The sequence below is a fragment of the Sapajus apella genome, unplaced genomic scaffold (assembly GCF_009761245.1).
Source record: "Sapajus apella isolate SASKATOON/1434 unplaced genomic scaffold, GSC_monkey_1.0 scaffold70, whole genome shotgun sequence".
Lineage (NCBI taxonomy): Eukaryota > Metazoa > Chordata > Mammalia > Primates > Cebidae > Sapajus > Sapajus apella.
In genome coordinates this window covers 8,291,980-8,308,291 of record NW_022437010.1, presented here as the reverse complement: position 1 = coordinate 8,308,291, position 16,312 = coordinate 8,291,980, and positions in this window count along the sequence as shown.

Sequence of the window (16,312 nt, the reverse complement as noted above, 5' to 3'; positions counted from 1 at the left end):
ATGCCTGATTGAGTGATGGATCTCAGCGGGCTCAGAGCTACCTCTAGGGAAGGCAGTGAGCTTAGTGCCCAAGAGCAAATAAAAGTGCCAGAAGCAGTGATCCTGCTGGACTCCCTGTTCCTGCTGTCCCCTTCTGGGAAGCACAGCAGGAGGACTCCAGATGGCCTCCGCTTCAAACAGGCAGAGAGCCGAGCTGCGATCTTGTCTCTGTGCCACACCGTATATCTGACTCATAGTAATGTGCATTGCACAAATATAAATAGAACCAATTGGTTATGAGAATTTTTGAAATTAAAAAGGTTTGAAATGAATTTGGGCCAGACAGTCTATTTTTAAAATCTCTGCTTGTGTCGGGCATTTTCTCATTGTTTTACTATTATCCACAGGATGGAGGGGGAATGAGAATTTGGGAGAAATCTTGGTATCTAAGAAGGAAAGCACCTGCAGATTGTCTTAGACCATGCTCTCCATCTAGCTGCATGATGGTAGGGTTGGAGGGTAATGGGTGTGTGCTGGATATGGGGGCGTTGCCTGGATTTTCAGATTTGACTTTGTTTCTCCCGGTAGAAAAAGCGCTTCCATGTGAGAAGTTCAGAGCCTGGACAAATCCAGAAAAGATCACTAAGTGAAGTTCAGGTTTTCCTTTCCAGAGTGTAGCTGGCAGAGAGTTATGGCTTGGAGTCTTTTCTTAGAAGTTGAGGAATGACTGGTGGTTTATGGAAGCCAAGGCCGACTTCTCTGGCATGTCAACTAGGAAGAATATGCCATGGTTTCAGCTGACCCACACATGCTTTGCAGAGGCCAGGGAGGAAGGCGCAGGGTGGCTGCAGCCTGCACAGTGGTCAGGAGTGCCCTGGGCAGCAGAACAGAACAGAACGAAATTTTGCACAGACCACTCTTTCCTTTTCTTCATCAGGCACCACAGAACCAGCAGCATTTTGTTCTAGGGTGGGCTCTCTTCTCCATGAGGATGTGCGGTCACTCTTCATGAGCTTCCCCCTTCTGCCTTCCTTGCCCTCATTTAAATCTTGTGGGGCAAAAAATCAGTGCAGCACTTCCAGTAGCCAAATACAGCATGAGCACCAGGTTTGTGGATAGCTGGCCTGATCATCACTTAGCCATTGGGAATGACTGAGGCACAGATGGGTACAGTTTGGGCCAAGGGGGCTATGCTGGTTTTGGAGCCCTGGGGAGCCCCGAGTGATGGTGCCCTCACCTGTATTCCCTAGAATGGCCTGCTTCTCTCCCAGGCTGTGCCCATTCTTTGCAGATGTCCACAGGAGCTTCTTGGGGATTCAGGGACCGGCCCCCGATATGCCCCTGTGTCCTGGGATATTTTCAAAGCTCTCCCCTCAAGCCCCACCATCAACCCTGTGCTGCCATGCTCACCAGGAGATGCCAGTTTCCAGGACCCCTGGGTTGCAAAGCTAGAGATCTTGACGTGTTAACCCTGCAGCCACCCAGGGCAGTTAAGACTCCTGGGCAGTTCAGACAAAGTGACTCTTCCTCCCTCGGTGTCACACAGACACCTGCATGTCCCACCCCTCAGTGGAGTCCTTCATGAAAACAATCCCAATTCATGAACAAGGCATGTTTCTCCATTTGTTAAAGTCTTTTCAAATTTATCTAAGTATTGTTTTGCAGTTTTCAGTATATAGATATGTATTTTACAGCTTTTGTAAGACTTATACCTAAGTACATATTATTTTGGATGTTTATAAATGATATTGTCTACTGATTTCAATGTGATTATTTGTTATTAGTACATAGCAATACAACTGGTTTTTGTATTTCAACCTTGCTAACTTGCTAAAGTCACTTATCTTAGTAGCCTTTTGTAAATGCCATGGAATTTTCTACATAGACAATTATATCTCTTGCTACTAATGACAACATTTCTTCTTCCTTTCCAATCTGTTCTTTTCCTTGACTTACCGCACTGAGTAGAACCTACAGCAAAGAGCATTCTTTCATCATTAAGTATGACATTAGCTACAGGTTTTTCACAGATGCGCTTCATCAAGTTGAAAAAGTTCTCTTCTATTTCTAGTTTGCTGAAAGGGTTGTTTTTTTTTTTGTTTGTTTTTTGTTTTTTTAATCAGAAATGGATGTAGGATTTTGTCAAATGCTTTTTTTGTATCTTTGAGATGATCATATTTTTGCTTAGATTGTTAATACTGTGGCATGGTGGTACATGCCTGCAGTCCCAGACACTCAGGTGGTTGAGGCAGGAGGATCACTTAAGCCCAGGAGGTGGAGGCAGCAGTGCACTATAATCATATCTATGAACAGCCACTGCACTCCAGCCTGGGCAACACAGGGAGAACTCAATGTGAAAGATGAATGGTTAAGGTGTTTGTTTGTTTGTTTGTTTGAGACGGAGTCTCACTCTGTTGCCCAGTCTGGAGTGCAGTGGCATGATCCCGGCTCACTGCAACCTCCACTTCCTGCATTCAAGCTATTCTCCTGTCTCAGCCTCCTGAGTAGCTGGGACTACAGGTGCACACCATCACACTCAGCTAGCTTTTGTATTTTCAGTAGAGACAGAGTTTTGCCATTTTGGTCAGGCTGGTCTTGAACTCCTGACCTCAGGTGATCCACCCATCTTGGCCTCCCAAAATTCAGGGATTACAGTTGTGAGCCAGTGCGCCTGGCCGGGTGAAGGTTTTTACATTTGGTGTATTTTTATGACTACAAAAATATTGGGGGAAGAAAACAATCTAGAGAGTGTGACTAGGGGTTAATGTGAAGACACTACATGATCCACGTTGTGTCCAAACAACAATTTTAACCTAACAGTGTGTTAGAAGAACAGAACAAAAGAACAGAGAGACGTAGTTGTGCTTATCCCCTAAACTAAAATCTGCAGCGGAGCCTGATGAAGCATCTTCTAGGGCCCACTCCTTAACTCCAGCTGTCCAGGAGCACAGGCACAGGGCTGGGGTCTGCAGAATACTGCAAGAAGTGAGGTGCGTGCCAAGGAGTTGGCTCCATCCAGGCCAGGTGCCCTGTGGACAGAAAGGAAAAGAGCCGGATTGTGGCTGAAGCTGGAATGGGGGTAAATACGGGGTTTAACAGAGTGGGGCACTGTCACCCCCCCAAGAGGAGGCAGACAGCTCTGATTACTCCAAACACCTGAAGGCGAATTCATGTCCTTATCCCATTTACTTGGCTTAACTGGATAGCTAGGAACATGCATCTTTGGTGACTCAATATCCCCACTCTGGCTCCCTAAGTCAGACCCTGAGTTGACTCCAGAAATCCATGCATCCAGGTAAACACTACATTTCCTAGGCTGCCTTGCAGTTGAGGTGGCCAGTGAGGTGTTAGCAGAAGTGACAGGTGGGGCTTCCAGGAAATACCCTTAAGAAGTTAACTCAGCTGGGGCTGGGACATGTGGGAGCTAGCTCCCTTTGGCCTTTGTCCCTGGCTCTCTTCCCAGATCGACTGTGGGATGTTGGGGCTTAGCCAGCCTTCTTGTTTTCCTGGGGATGGAGGCTATGCACCAAGGGCAGGGAACAGAAACACCAAAGGAACCTGGATTCCTGGGGCTCTCTTGAGGCTGTGGGAGGCTGTGGATTGTAAACTTCAGATATTTGTGTTTATGTATTTCCACCCAGGAACATCTACAATGGCACTGAGTCTGTAGGGAGGGTCATGGCCTGTCAGTCTGAAACCGCATAAGGCCTCCAGGCACAGCAGCGCGGTGTGTTTAAGGTACATCACAGCACGGGAGAATGTGGGGGAGGTCACATTCATCCATTCAAAGTGCAGGGAGTTTCCTATTCTGACTCAGCACCACTTAGAGGGGTGAACCTAAAGTTGGGCAGTGAGGAAGGAAAGGAAAAAGAAAGTTTATGAAGACAGGCAGTATTGTTTGAACTGGTAAGTTGCGAGTAAATCACAATAAAAGATAGTTTATATGTCACTAACACAGAAGAGATGGGGCCTCCTTGAGGACCAGGCCTTTGGGTCTCCAGGTATTTTTCAGCTCTCCTAGTCTAGGGGCGGGGCACCTGCACTGCCCTCGGCTTTCCCTAGAATTTATCAGCAGCCAGCATGTGTCAGGGAGAGACATCGTTGTCTTAGCGCTGAGGCTGAAATCCTGGATGTTCTCCGGAGGGCAATGATTGTGAAGAACAAGCTATTGTCTGGTCCCTGGAGGTCATGCCTTAAGGCCTCCTGATGAGGCAAGTTTACAGATCCACGCTCCTCCAGCCAGCTGTGACACCCACAGTTGGCAGTGAGAAGTAGGGCTGTAACTTACAGCGTGAGCCCCAGGAAAGGGATTTATCTTAAAGGAAAAAGAGGAGAGTGAATGACCTCATCCTTAGCTGGGAGGCTCTGCTGTGCCCTGGTAGACAGTCGCTGCCTGGAAGTGACTTTGTAGAAAGCAAACTTTGGCGGTCTTAGTGCATAGAGAGGCCTGGGAAAGCCCAGGGAAGCAGAAATCTGGTCGGTGAGGCCAAGGAGGAGGCCCCTTCTCCTGACCCCACATGTGTGGCTTGGCCAGGTAGCTCCAGGCTTGCTTCTCCCCAAGGCTTGACCTCCTGCTCAGGTCGCTCTCAGTCTATTGAAAGCTGGCTGCCCGTCGCACACACCGTGGAGAGACCCTGAAACCAGCGGGGAGAAGGTCTAAGGTGAGGCAGGTGCTCTCAGGTTAAAAATAGGGGAAGAATCTGAAGCACAATTGCAGACAGACCCCCAGGAGGGTTAAAGGTCAAGGTGGAGGTGAAACTGAGACTGGAAGGTGAGTATGGAGCCCAGAGTTAGGAAGGTTCCAGAGCAGCTGATGGTTTCTGAACAAGCTCCAGGCTCTTCACGAGTTCTGTGAAAGCCTCTGGAGTTGACTCCGTTACCAGCAGTGAATGGGACACAATTCCTAACCCATGCACTTGTTCAGTGGGGCCCCTCCTCGCAGGAGGGCTCACCTCTGGGCAGGTGCTGGGGACACAAGACAGATAAGAAGGCAACTTTGTGCTTTTCAGGGAGGGGACAGGGATGGGCAAGAAAAAACAAACAAGCCGGCAAAGAAAGCGCCACAGAATTCCAGGTGGCAGTAAGTACCAGAACCATGGTACATAACAGTGATAAGCAAATAAAGTACTCTAGTGGATCAAACAGCAGGGAATGTTTGCTATTTTAGGTAAGTGGTCCAGAAAGGTGTCTCAGAATGAGGACAGTGAATGGTGACATAGAACCTTTGGGGAGGCTGTAGGAGGAAAATGCCCCCCGCAAGTCCCCCGGTCCCGGGTCGGGGATCACTGACCCTCCGGCCAGCGCAGGCCGGGGTAGGAGCCCCGGGGCTCGGAGCCGCGCCTGGGCGAGTACAGTTCTGGGAGTTTGCGCCAGGTTCCGGCCGCACAGGGCCGCGCCCCTGCAGACGCCAGGCAGGCAGGAGCGCTGCGGCTCCGCCCTGGGGGACCAGACGGCCGTGCGGACCCAAACAGCCCCAGGACTGCAGGCCTCTTCGGCAGCTCGCCAGCCACAAACATGCCCAGTCCAGGCCGAGCCAGCGCCCCGCCCTGAGCCCCGCCCACACCCCGCCTCCGCACCCAAGCCCCGCCCACTCCATGCCCCTGCGGTCCGCCGCAGTCTCATCTCGCCCTCCGGGCTTGGGGAGGGCGCTGCTGGGTTTTGAGGAGGTGGAAACTACTCTCCCCGCAGGAATGGAGCGCACAGGCCGGGCGCGGTGGCTCACGCCTGTAATCGCAGCACTTTGGGAGACCGAGGCGGGCGGATCACCTGAGGTCAGGAATTCGAGACCAGCTTGGCCAACACAGTAAAACCCCATCTCTACTAAAAATGCAAATTAGGCTGGATGTAGCGGCGCGCGCCTGTTGTCCCAGCTACTCGGGAGGCTGAGACAGGAGAATTGCTTGAACCCAGGAGGTGGAGGTCGCAGTGAGCCGAGATCGCACCATTGCACTCCAGCCTGGGCGACAAAGTGAGACCGCGACAAAAAAAAAAAAAAAAAAAAAAAAAAGAATGGAATGGAATGCTGGGGTGCTGTCCGTCCCGGGGGGAGGGACGCCCTTGTCCTGCGCCTACTCCTCCCCATTCCTGGCAGGTATACAGGTTACAGAATGAGGGTCTGTGGTGCGGCAGAAAGAATGAGGCACTGATACACCCATCAACCTGCTCAGATCCCGGGGAGTTACGCTAGTGAGAGAAACCAGTCCCAAAGATCACAAACAGATGATCTATTTCACCAAAGAACCGAGGCGAGAAATGCAGAACTCATCAGCGGTGCCCAACAGTTAGGGAAGCGGGTGGGTGTGGCTATAAAAGGAGCAACCCAGAGGGTGCCTGTGAAGGAAATCTGCGTCCCGCGGAACGCAACACGCTGTTGGGACACCGGGCCGTCCTTTGTGAGATGCCACCATCGGGGGAAACCTGATAAAGGGTGCATGGTTTCAAAGAAAAAGTCCGATTAAAGTAAAATGGTCTAAGGCCAAGGAAATGCCTAGAAAATTGAAAATCTTGGAACCAGAGCCGGAGGGGTTTGAGGGGGACGGTGCTGGTGAACTGTTTGGGCCGATTGTCTCTTTTTCTATCGCTTGCTGGCTTTTGTGCCCTCATTTGGCAGCCACCTGCCACTGTGACCTCCCCACGTCCCCTCTAAAACTCCATACCTTGATTTCTGGTGTCCCAGGATGGCCCCACTCCAACAATAGAGCAGAAGGAAGGAATGTTTCCCCTGTTTTCAGAATGTTCCTAACGAAAATAACTGCAACTGTTGATCGTACTTCCTATGGGTCATTGGGATTTATTCGTTCATTTTGCTTTAACTCACAGTGACCCTCTCCATGCTAAGGTGCAGTGCTGGGATTGGTCTGTGTGTCGATGATGTTCTTCTTGTCTTCAGAGGTGAGATTGTGGACTCTCTCTGAGATGCCCTCTTGCCCCTGAGCTCCCCAGAGGGGAACAGCCTGCCTTGTCTTGAGTCCAGATCCTGGGAATTTTCATTTAGGAATGGCGCGTCCATCGCGCAAGTCTATGATGCCACCTTGTGGCAGCAAGGAGAGATCACAACGTGGGCTGAGCAAGTTGCTCCCTGCTTGGGGTTGGAAGCTGGACTGGCCGAGTTCCCTGGGTTTTTTGAATGTTGTTAAGTTGAATTGTGGTAGATTTCAGGACAGTTCAGTAAAAGCCCATCCTCAATAAATAAAATAATAAAGGAAAGTAAAATAAAATAAAAGAACTTCCTGCTAATGTGCTATTGGGGCTGAGCAATTACTGCAAATAAATGAGATGTGACCATATTTGTATCCTGAGTTTGAGGAGGAGGTCATGCTATTAAAACGAGGTAGAGTCAGCTCCAATGACAAACATAATTTCTGTGGGTTTCCAGATTTTCACTTTTCATTTAATCCCTAGCTTTAGTGAAATGCAAAAGTAGGAGTCGGCATTCTGGGCAGGGAGGCAGATGAGGCAGGTACACATTTCCTCTTCTCCCCAACGGCCCATGTTTCTATTTCTGAATAAAATGAACCATCGTGGAGATAAGGTAAGGCTAACCAAGGTAGCTGAGCCACCTCCTGAAGAGATCATTGCTTTTGTTTTTATTTAATGATATTTACTGACTCTTAATAACAGAGTATTTTGTACCTTTTAATTTTGTTTTTGTGTAGTCAAATATGTACAACATAAGATATGTTTGTTTTATTCATTCTTAAGTGTCAATTCAGGAGCAATAATTACATTGAAAATGTTGTGAAATCTTTCCTGCTACTTATTTCCAAAACCTTTTTCAACAGAACAAATAGAAACACAGTATTCATTGGATAATATCTTCTCATTCCCCCTCCTCTCATCCCTGGTAGCCTTTAATCTACTTTCTGTATGATTTGTCTGTCCCATATACTTCATATGAGTGAAATTTCCCAAAATGGGCCTTTACACCCAGCTTATTTCTGTTGAAAACCTGGTTGGCAAGTTTTGTTAGTGTTGTAATATGAGTCCAAATTTCACCTTTTTTTGGCTGAATATTAAAAATACATGGTTTGAGATTTGTGAATAATGCTGCGATGATTATTAGCATCTATGTATCTGTTTGAGTCCCTGCGTTTAATACTTTTGGGTATCTACCCAGGAGTGGAATTGTTGGTATTAAAGTAATTCTAGGGTCATCCTACGTTCAGCTTTTTGAGGAATAGCCACAGTGGCTGTGCAATTTTACATTCTCACCAACAATGTATGAGGGTTCCAATTACTCCATGTTTTGAATTTATCAGATATACGATGTGCAAAAATTTTCCTTCACTCTGTGCATTGTCTTTGTTAATAATATTCTTTGATACACCAAATTTCAGATTTGAATAAAGTACAGACCCAGTGGGTTTTGTTTGGTTGGCTTTTTTGATTGTCGTTTTGCCAAAGCTTTTGGCATCATATCTAAGAGCCTATTACCAAACCCAAGATTATGAAGATTTACTCCTATGTTTTCTCCTAAGAATTTTATGATTTTAGTTTTTATATTTAGGTCATTGCTTGTGAGAGTTTTTTAAATATGGTGTGAAGCAGATTCTAACTTTACTCTTGCATGTGGAAATACAGTCCTCCCATATCATCTATTGAAGAGACAATTCTTTCCCCCCATTGAATACGCTTGACACCTTGGCAATAGATATGTGAGTTTACTGAGGATCCCTTGCACATATCTTGCTGCTTTTACGATTTCCTCTTTGTCTTATACAGACATCCCTCGTTTCATTGCATTTTGCTTTATTGCAATTCACAGATATTGTGTTTTTTACATATTGAAGGTCTGTGGCAACTCTGTCAAGTGAGTTTTTGGCACCATTTTTCCAACAGCGTGTGCTCACTTCTTGCCTTTGTGTTACACTTTGGTAATCCTCACGATATTTCAAACATTTTCATTATTATCACATCTGTTATAGTGATCTGTGATGTTACTGTTATAATTGCTTTGGGGCACGGCAAACTGCAACCATGTAAGTCAACAAACTTAATGGATAAATGTTCTGTGTGTTCCGACTGGTCCAGGGAGCAGTCATTTCCCCATCTCTCCCCCTCTCCCAAATTCTTTGAGACAACACAACAATATTTAAATTAGGTTAGTGAAGAATCAACCCTATATTGACCTTTAAATCTTCAAATAAAGGGAAGAGTTGCATGCCTCTCACTTTAAATCAAAAGTTAAACATGATTAAAGTTAGGAGGACATGTCAAAAGCCAAGATAATCCATAAGCTAAAAATCTTAGGGCTTAAAGAATTATGCTAAACCTATTGTGTCTGTGCTCTCAGTGGAACTACAAAGCCTGGGTGACAGTATGGTTTTGTTTTTGTTTTTGTTTTTTTTGAGATGGAGTTTTTCTCTTATTGCCCAAGCTGGAGTGGTGCAGTGGCGTGATCTCGGCTCACCACAACCTCTGCCTCTCGGGTTCAAGAGATTCTCCTACCTTAGCCTCCTGAGTAGCTGGGATTACAGGTGCCCACCGCCACGCCCAGCTAATTTTTGTATTTTTAGTAGAGATGGGGTCTCACTGTGTTGGTGTATTTCAAATTGGTGTCAGCTAATCAGGAGGCTGAGGCAGAAGTCGCTTGATCTTGGGAGGCAGAGGTTGCAGTGAACCGAGATCATGCCACTGCACTTCAGCATGAGCAACAGAGCAAAACTGTCTTAAAAAACAAACAAACAAACAAAAACAAAAAACGACTTTCGTTTTTTTTTTTTTTGAGATGGAGTTTCACTCATGTTACCCAGGCTGGAGTGCAATGGCACGATCTCGGCTCACCGCAACCTCCGCCTCCTGGGTTCAGGCAATTCTCCTGCCTCAGCCTCCTGAGTAGCTGGGATTACAGGCACGCACTACCATGCCCAGCTAATTTTTTGTATTTTTAGTAGAGACAGGGTTTCACCATGTTAACCAGGATGGTCTCGATCTCTTGACCTCGTGATCCACCCGCCTCGGCCTCCCAAAGTGCTGGGATTACAGGCGTGAGCCACCGCGCCCGGCAAAAAAAACGACTTTCACAGATGATGAGTCACTGTCACTTCTTATGGATGAGCAAAGGAAGTGGTTTCTTGAGTTGGAATCTACCTCTGGTGAAGATGCTGTGAACATTGTTGAAAGAACAACAAAAGATTTAGGATACAACATAAACTAACTTGATAAAGCAGTGGCAGGATTTGAGAAGATTGACACCAGTTTGAAATAAGTTCTACTGCGCATAAAAGGCTATCAAACAGCATCACATGCTACAGAGAAATCCTTCGTAAAGGGAAGAATCAACTGATGAAGCAAACTTGTCTTATTTTAAGAAATTGCCACAGCCACTCCAACCTTCAGCAAACACCATCTTAATTAGTGAGCACCTATCAACATGCAGGTGAGCCATTCCACCAGCAAAATGATTATGACTCACTGAGGCTCAGATGGCTATCATCATTTTTTAGTGATAACGTGTTAAAATTAGGGTATGTATATGTGTGAGACATAATGCACACTTAATACACTGCAGTATAGTATATAATTATTATATGCACAGGGTTGCTAAAACTTAGTGTAATTTGCCTTATTGTGGTATTTGCTTTATTGTGGTGGTTTGGAACCTATGCCACAATATCTCTGAGGTATGCCAGCAATAGCTGGCGGGAATGTAAAATTGCACAGTAGCTTTGCAAAAACAGTTTGGCAGTTCTTCAAAAAAGTTCAGTATAGAGTTATATCATATGACCCACCAATACTACTCATTGGTATATAGTCATGATAATTTCAAGAAAACATACATATATTTATACATGTATGTTGTGTAGGGCACGTTGGGAGCCAGATGTATGGCTGAGGGCCCCACAGGGTCATGGGTGAGCCTTATGCTGTGCTGAGGCGCAGGATCTGAGAAATAAAGAGACAGGACACAGAAGTACAAGAAAAACGCAGCTGGGCTCGGGGGACCACACCACCTACAAGCAGAGTCAGGCGAGGCCCCGAATGTCCAGAAGCATGAGTATTTATTGTTATAGGTTAGGGGGCAGGGCAGTGAGTGAAATCATCTTTAAGGATAGTGATAGGGTCGTGAGCAATAAAACACGGGGTCCACCCCCATTAGGTCACCTAGGCCAGGAGGTGGACAGTGTGCAGCAAGGGGCCCGTTCCCACGAAGGCAAGGGCCATGTGCAGTAAGGGGTCCACCCCCATGAGGTCACCTAGGCTTGAAGGTGGGCCGTGCTCAGTGAAGAGGGTGCAGTGTGCAATACTTCTATCTATGGGCAAACTACTTCTAAGAAGATTTATAGGAGGATGCCTTAAGTCACATAGCAGTGACAGAGCTGTCAGGGTGACCGCCACCTTCTGGCAGCTTCCAATGTGTTCTATGGGAAGATGCTTTTCAAACAGCACAGTAGCAAGAGCTGATAAAGTTCACAGTCACCAAGGTGGATTGCCGTTCTGAGGGCAGCCTTCCACAAGAACTGGAGCAAGGTCCTACAACTCCTTTATCAGGAGGAGTGGCTCTCGCCCCAAGCCTGCCATACAGCAGGTATCTTTACGATACTGAACGCTGCTGCCTGGGCCATGGATTCTTGTCCTGGTATAACTGCTTTCCCTTAAATCATGCTCTGCACTGTGTCTGCTCTAGGCATTCCTCCGATTATAAGCTGCTTATTCCTTAATTCATGCTCTGTACTGTGTCCACTCTAGGCATTCCTCTGATTATGAACTAAGATATAATTATAGGTATATATGTAGGGAAATATTCTTTAGGCACTCATACTCTATTATATATAGAGGATTATGGTTCTGCTCTCATTCCTTGGTGCCTATATGGGGGGTTACCCACATTTCCCACTTTCTTTTGTTTTATAAGTGTGGTTATGGCCACCATAGCCTGAAGTTGTTGCCTATTATGTTTACGAAATTTTCAAATACAGAAGCATGTAATTAACAAGGTACAAATGCAAGCAACAATCACAAAGATGACAAAGAGAAACCACCTAAAGGAACAGACCATTTTCTAAATCACTTAATTGGATTAAGATCAGAGAGGCCTTGTGCCACACCTTCAAAGGTTTCTGAACCTGGGACAGTAGTTAGATGTGCCTGAGAGGCCTCAAAAATTTGTTGCTTCAGGCGGTTAATGTCCAAAGTGAGGTTATCATCCCAGGACAGCAGATGGCGTCGTATAGTGTCCCAGGGGTGAAGTGTAGAATTACAATCCAAAGGAGTGATACAGAAATCAGACGTGTTCCAGTCACATTGTAACTGAGCACGGTGCTCAGGGTTTAAAACCCTGTCTCCCAGGCAAATGATACTTTGGCGAAGGTCAGTAATTTGATTTGCCAATTGTTGATCAATCTGGGACTGGGAATTCCCAGAGAGTTGTGGAATTCTTTTGCCAACATTCCACAAAGTGAGCTGTTTGAATGGAGCTGTGTATGGCCACACCAGCAGTCACAACTGAGGCCGTGACAGCAATCAGTCCAATGACTGCTGCTATCAAGGTAAAAATAAAGCGACGTGTGCGATGTAAAATGCCCTTGAGGATTTGAGTTACAATGTGCACAGAGGAAGAGGACTCCCATGATCGATGTAATACAACAGGAATCCAAACTCCCTCCCTAGCCCTGACCAGCAATACATTAGCGATAACAGAAAAGGTAGCATCTAGACAAGAAAACAATTTGCAATTTTTACAGTCAATAGAGTTGGTGACAAAGGAAACAGAAAAGTTACCAACCTACATATAAGTTGTGTTAATTCGCATTAACACAACTGCGAATACGTACTATGTCTTTGGGAGTAAAGTGTATACGGTGTAGAGTAGCAACAGAACTGAGACCGTAAGCGTCCACGGAAACATTCCAAAAGTGAAGTCCACTGAGAGCAGCAGCCAGCTTCCACAGTTCAGGATGTTCCGGTCCAACAAGAGGGTGAATCACCTTAGGGTGTGGTACAACGATGCCAGCGTGAGATCATCTGTAGGGGGTGGTGAGGTCCATAGGCGAGGAGAGTGACGCAGAACTTGATGCAGTCCTGAGCGTGACGTGAGGATGTTTCAGACAGTGTGGGTGTTGTCCGGTGCAATTTAAATCCAATAGAGGCGTTATAAGGGGTGCCTTCATCGTTTTGATGAACAGGTAGGTGGTTGTCATTAGGGACAGGCAGGAAAGCACTATTGTTAGTATAGATTTCTATGGAAGAGTCCATCCAAGAAACAGAGCGTACCAGGGGAGGGAAAGGTATATATGCCCAAAAAATTACAAGAGTCGGGAGATACAGAAGCAGTGGAATCCATCAGAGTGTAAAGGATCATGAGAGCAGCAGCGAGAGGAGTGGGTGGAATATTGCACCGTTCTGTAATATGACAAGCCATATTCACAAGTTGATCAATTTGGGTGAAAGTGAGTAGAGGCGAATGAAGCGGGCTTTCATTAACAGGATGGCGAAGAGAAGGGGGAGGAGGTGGAGGAGGGGGAGAAGGGGAGAGGAAGGTGCGGCGGTGGCGAGAGGAAGCATGGTGGCCAGAAGAGTTATGATCAGAGAGGTGGCAGAAACGATCATTGAGAAGTTGGTCCATCGGATTTGAGGCTCGCCTGTGATTTCTGCGGGAGCGGCAGTGGGAAATCATTTCCTCAGGGATGAGTTTAAGATGCCGTGATGGAATCCAAACAGGATCAGGAGAGTTATCTGTGGAAATACAAGCAAATCCTCTGCCCATTGTTATAAGAGTACCTGACATCCATTTTGCAGTGGATGTGTCTTTCCACCACACTTGTTTCCCTTTATGGGGGTTATGCTGAACGGCTGTAAAATGTTGTTCCGCAGCCGTGTAGGGTTGAGACCTGCTAAGGTTAAGAAAGTTTAGAGTAAATAAGGCTAGATGCAATCTGGCCTGGGGAGTAAAACAATCACGGTCATCTGGTGTTTGCTGTTTATTTAACTGTTCCTTGAGAGTCCTGTTAGCCCTTTCTACCAGAGCCTGTCCTTGTGAATTATAAGGAATGCCAGTGGTGTGTTGAATATTCCATTCCCCTAGAAAATGTTGAAATGACTTACTAGTATATCCTGGTCCATTATCAGTTTTTAGTTTTGCAGGTATGCCCATCACAGCGAAGCATGAGAGCATATGCCTTTTGACCTGGGCTGCTCGTTCCCCTGTTTGGCAGGTAGCCCATATGAAATGGGGAAATGTGTCTATAGAGACATGAACAAAAGAAACTTTTCCAAAGGCAGGATAGTGAGTCACATCCACTTGCCATAAGGCATTGGGAGCGAGACCTCTGGGGTTGGTACCAACTGGTTGTGAGGGAAGAGAGACAACCTGACAGTAGGGACAATGACGGACGATCCCCTTTGCCTGTTTCCACGTAATAGCGCAACGGTCCTTAAGACCTGAGGCATTAATGTGAGTTAATTCATGAAAGTTACAGGCTTCCTGTAGCGCAGTTGCTACAAGGCTGTCTGCTCCGGAATTAGCTGTGGTTAACGGGCCAGGCAAAGAGGTGTGGGCTCTAATGCATGTAATATAAAAGGGAGAGGTCCTAGACAGTACAACTGTTTGTAAGTGTAGGAATAGTGAACGAAGGGAATCATCGGACAGAAATTTGACAAAGGCAGTTTCTATGTTACGGGTAACATGAACTGTGTAAGCAGAATCTGAAACATTGTCTAAAGGGCCTGGAAAATCTTCCAAGGCTGCAATGACAGCAATTAGTTCCACTCGCTGAACCAAAACAGCTGGGGTGTGAAAGACCCTTTCCTTGGGGCCAGCGTATGAGGAAGCATCAGTAAAGACAGTCACTGCTCCCTCCTGGGGGGCATTTTGGGTGACTTTTGGCAATATCCAAGAAGTTAGGTGAAGAAATTGAAAAAGTTTAACATTAGGGTAATGGTTGTCAATGACACTTGGGAATCCTGCCAGATTAACCTGCCAGGAGGTGGAGTGAACAAAAGCCTGGCGAACTTGTTCTTGTGAGAGGGGGACAGCCAACCTGTGTGCTTCTAAGCCTGTCAGACATAACAGCCTATTACGAGCTAGCCCTATTAAGGTAGAAAGTTGATCCAAATATACTGACAGTGTTCGTGTAGCGGCATGAGGCAGGAAGCACCATTCAATAAGGCTATCATTTTGTGTAATCACACCCGTAGGGGAGTAAGGGGTAGCAAAAATCAAAATAGTGAAAGGCAAAGAGGGCTGGATCCTAAACACCTGAGCCTCTCGGATTCTTTATTCTACAAAACATAGTTCTTGTTCAGCTTCTGGAGAAAGACTGCGTTTGCTGTGTAGGTCGGGATCTCCTCTCAGGGCGGAGAAAAGGTTAGAAAGAGCATAGGTAGGAATCCTTAATACTGGATGAATCCAATTTATATCTCCGAGGAGTTTTTGGAAGTCATTCAAAGTTTTTAATCCATCTCTTTGCAGTTCCACCAGCAGTGGCTTAATTGTGCGCTCCTCAAATCGCATTCCTAAATACTGATAAGGAGTGGATAGCTGGATCTTTTCTGTGGAGATAGGCCAGCTGCTGTAATGAGCTATACTGAAACGAGTCTCACGTGTAGGAGCTGCACACAGAATATCGTCCATATAATGGATCAAATAGCATTGGGGAAACTGAGTGCTAACTGGGGACAGCACTTTTCCCACATAGAATTGACAAATTGTGGGGCTGTTAATCATGCCTTGTGGCAAGACCTTCCATTGGAATCTCGTAGCCGGGGCAACATTGTTTATGGAGGGCACCGTGAAAGCAAATTTATGACAGTCTTTGGGGGCCAAGGGAATGTCAAAGAAGCAATCCTTTAAGTCAATGATGAGCAAAGGCCAGGAGCCTGGTATCATAGAAGGGGAAGAGAGACCAGGCTGTAACGTTCCCATGGGCTGAATGACTCTGTTGACCACTCTAAGGTCAGTAAGCATCTGCCACTTCCCTGACTTTTTCTGTGTTAGAAAAACAGGAGAATTCCAAGGGGAAAAAGAAGGTTCAATGTGTCCTAATGTTAGCTGTTCCTGTACTAAGGAGTGAAGAGCTTCCAGTTTTGAAAGAGATAAAGGCCATTGATTAACCCATATAGGGGATTCTGATAGCCAAGTAAGAGCTATGGGCTCTGGAAGCATTTCAGTGGCCATTCCTATAAAGGGTAACCAAGACTCCGAGTATTATGCTTTGGAGTGGGAACCAGGGGTCCCCCTCATTCCCTGTTCCTGCTTGCCTAAGCCTCGACCTGGAAGATAGCCCATATGTGCCATAACATTAGCGCTTTGTCGGCAATAGACAGTGTCAGGAAAGGAAAGACGAGCGTCCCATTGTTGCAGCAGGTCACGTCCCCAAAGATTGACAGGAATGGG